Source organism: Wolffia australiana, chromosome 14 (genome assembly GCF_029677425.1).
Source record: "Wolffia australiana isolate 7733 chromosome 14, ASM2967742v1".
In the NCBI taxonomy this organism is placed as follows: Eukaryota; Viridiplantae; Streptophyta; class Magnoliopsida; order Alismatales; family Araceae; genus Wolffia; species Wolffia australiana.
In genome coordinates, this window is record NC_135848.1 from 8,472,514 (window position 1) to 8,476,967 (window position 4,454).

Below are 4,454 nucleotides of genomic sequence, written 5' to 3' on the forward strand. Positions count from 1 at the left end.
TTCATGAAAAATTTTTATATGTATTTTGGCCATTTTTAACACTTCTAAAAATCCATCATGGCCATCATCCGTGACGGCCGTTTCGTCATGGCGAGTTCGTCACCGTCACCGTCACGTGCCCCTATTTTTGTCACCATCATTGTCACCGTCATGTCATCCGTCATGTTTTTGTCACCATGATGTGTGACGTGATAGATGACAGCTGCCGTTCCCTAATCAAAAGGTACAGATCACGCCCAGAAAAACACATTTTTTGGTTATATTTCTGTGCTTAATTTTATTTTTTCTGAAGAAATAACTTTTATTTTTTTATTAAATGGGTAATTATGGAGGTTCAAATATAATTACTAATATGTCAGTTTTTATTTTAGTTGTGATGTATTCTTCATGTTTTCTTTGTGTTAGCTCTATAGTTTTTGATCCTGAAATTACGCATTAACTCTTAATTTTATATACACAATAAAATTATTTACTATGGGAAATAAAATTATTTACTTCATGTTTTCTTTGTGTTGCCAATATGCTCTAAATGGAGCCCCATCCTACACATCACCATAGCTTATTTACTATGGGAGATATGGAAGGGGCGAAATTCTTCTCGTTTTGCAGGGACTCCCATGCACGTTGTGGATATCATGTGTCGCGTCAAGTTGTGGATAAGACGCATCCCCCATCTCATCCCCACTCGCGACTGTAGCTCAGCACTCAGATGCAATCTCCTTCGTGCCTGGGGCATTCCGATGAGCCTTGCCCCTATCCACTTTCAGCTAAAGGTCATCCATTGACACCCAACACCAATTAGCAGCCTCAAACTGAATGTGGATGGTGCGTCCAAAGGGAACCCGATGCCAGCAGGGGTAGTTGGTATCCTCCGGGATCATATAGGGAGTATTCTCTTTGCTTTCTCCTCTTTCTATGGCGTACAAACTAACACAGTAGCCGAATCTATGGCAATACGTGATGGTTTACTCCTCTGCGAGGAACGAAACCTTCATAATATCATCATAGAATCGGGCTCACAGGTGTTAGTCGACATGCTTCATGCAGGTACATGCTCCCAATGGCGATTACACTGTGTATGGCAGGACATCATGCGGTGCCGCCCTCGCATAACTAGCGTTTGCCATCAGGTGCGAGAAGGCAATCAGACAACAGATGCCCTCGCCAACCACGCGGTACACACACGACTCCCTTCCTCCCTTTTCCTTTGTTGACAGGCACTCCCTCTGACCGCTAGGGGATGCTATTGCGTCAAATGTCTCGGCTTGCCGAACCCCTGCATGTGCCACACACTTTTGAAGGAGGCGCCACGGGAATGGCGGATAGCGTGGAGCACTCGAGGTGGGAGCGCTCACACTTGATCCGACGATCACGTCAGCCGGTTGGACTATGCCCACCTCAGAGGAGGTCCTCGCCACGCACTTCATCGATGCACTTGTTAAAGGCGGGGACGGCTCCACTATCTCTCCACCATCATCATGCAGGGGGCTCGTGTGAGGCATCGACGCGAGCACTTCTCTGAGTTCCTACAAGGTATCACTTATGTATTATTTCCTTTCTTGCACATGGGCGTGGACGAGTGGGATCCGAGTGTAACTGGGATATTTATACTCGTTTTACGCCTATAAACATTGATAAACACTTCACTTTATAAATGAAATCCCCCTGGGTGCAGTCCAGGGCATGGCTGGTTCGGTCTACGCGCACAACCGCAGGGTTGGCCGTACCCAGCACCGTGTTTTTTGCCAATATATATATACAGAATAAATACTTTTGGTACTTCGATGCTATTTGTTGAATTACCCAACATTTTTTATTGGGGATGTGTTCCTCGTAACCACAATGTTTCTTAATTTGTAGATGCAATGAAATTTTGAGTCACTGAAAAAATACTTCATCTTAGTTATTAATAGTATTTAAATTAAAGTTTTAGAATGACCCATATTTTAATATAATTATGGATGTGTTTCATGGCTTTGATATTTCATACCATGGGATGGAAGTCTAAGCTCACGCATAAAACAAGGCATTTGTGATATCTATTTCTATTCGTACATCTTATTTTTATTCAAAAATTTTTTTAGCTGCAGTTAGTTTTTTCTATTTTTGTGCGGGCATAAAAGGGATTTAGAACAACCTTATACATTACTGAATTTATGTTCCTACACATTAATTAAGGACATGAAGTTTCGTTTCTCAAATTGTTGTGCTGAAAGCTAATATATACGTATAAACAGTATTTATGTTAGGTAGATAAATCTGGTAATTACTAAAACATTTTCTCGGTTACTCTACCATTTTATTTATTAGTGTTGTGTGCATCAATGTTAAAGAGTTTTAGCTAATGATAAGAATGAACTCTCTTTTTATATTTCTTCAACTACTTGACAGTAAGTTCTCCATAAATTTTATGTTAGTATGATAATTACTGTGACTGGAAATATGTGGTAAATGATTGTGATGACTAATCAATAACAAAAGATTAATTTTGTCTTGGAACTTCAACAGTATAGTTCATTTTATAGAAGTCTAAAATGTTTTTTCTTTGTCTGAATTCCTCTTGACTGTAAAGATTGACTAGTCATAGCTACGCATAAAGATTGATAATACATAGAGAATTATTAAACAGCTATCTAAACGACACAATGTTGAAAATATTTTATTATTGAAATGTGAACGTGAGAATTCTTTCTAAATTTTTTTTGTGAAAAATTAGTTGGACAACCAATTTCTATTTTTCTAATCTGATCAAACTTTTATTGTTGTCAATATCTTAAAATAATAAGAATAATTCCACAAAAAAGGAGGGATACTTTCTAAAGAATTGATCAAATTATTAATTTTTATTTTTTCAATTAATTGGTTGAGTTTTAATATTATAATGTAAATTTTAATTTTTTTAAGAAAAGATGTGTGCCCGTTGATCCGAGATGTTGTCATATAGTCACATCCTTGGAGGACCAAAGGCAAAAACTCTTTAATAAGATCATTTCCATTGTTTACCGTTCATTTTTTCACTAAAGATATTTTCATCTGCTTTAGATCAAATCCAGTTACATAAAATGTTTATTGAACTATGGAGAATTCTTTGTGTTGCCTAACTGATGTCGGACGTCGTCAATGGCGTCGACGGATAATTCACTAGGTGAATTGATTAGCCAAAAATAGGGGTGAAAATTACGCAAAATTTTTAGCCCTTGTCGTTGTGAATTTTTGTATAGTGATAAGTATGAGTGTCGTCCAAGGGAGGCAAGTAGGAATTTCAATTTGATTTTATTTTTGGTGTTTTAGATCCTAATTAGAGTGAATTTGATCTTCAATGAGGATCAAGTCACCCTAATTAGGTGAGAATTTAGAGAGGGGGGTAGAAGAGATGAGATGAAAAGAAGAAATGTGGGCTCTAGATTGAATTAATTGATCCAATTGGATGGATCAAAGAATTCAATTAGAGAGGTTGGAAGAAATTTTTGATTTAAGTTTTGGTTGGTTTTGAGAATTTGCTAAATCAGAAATAAAAAGGGAAATCTTAATCTCCTAAGAATTAAAACTAAATTTTTTAGAGTTTTCTTTTGGAATGCAATTGAATGCCAAGGTAAATCCCTCAATTTCTCCTCTAAATCCTAATCAGGGCTTGTACATGCCGCTCAAGCCAAGCGATTTAGAAGTTCAGATCAGAATAGAGATGAAGAAACAAACAACTTAACCTAATTCATTCAAAATGCATAAAAGTTCAAATACAATAAAGGAAAGAAAGCACCAGATAACTTGATCCAAGCTAGAGCTCCTCCCTGTCTTGCAGCGGTGATAGAGCACCATCTAGAATGAGCTCCCCCTCTCGCAATTCAGCTTTTATACTTAGGTTATAGGGTAAAAATCACCATTTTACCCCGTTTAGTACTTAATATTTATCTATCAATTTAGGCTAAATCTGACTGATCTAACCATACAGATAGAAAGAGGGGATCAAGACGAACAAATCCATAAAAAAATCATCTCAATCGGACTTCAGGATCAAAAGTTATTAATAAATCAATTTTAAACCAATTTAATCCATTGGATTTAAAATTGATTTATTTATTAGTTTCGTTTTTAAACACGCAATGACGTGTCGCTCTCTCATTGGCTGGTGCATTTTGAATCCTCCTTTTGCAGAAAAGTCCTTAAAAAGCCTGGAATTGCTTTTGGACGCCGCCCAAAAGTAATTGCGTATATGCCCCTGGCGCACTCTCTCTCCTCCGATTTCTCCTAAAACATTAAAAATATATATTAAAAATTGCAATAAAACCCTGAATGATTTTAAATAGGATCTTTATGCCTGCCGTGGCGACCGAGAGCTGTTTTCAGGGTCTTTTTGCAACGAAACGTTGCAAAAAGGCCCCAAAAAGTCTAGAAATTGCATAAATATATTTTTTTCTCTTATAAATATGCCCTTTTTCATAGAATAAATGCATTTC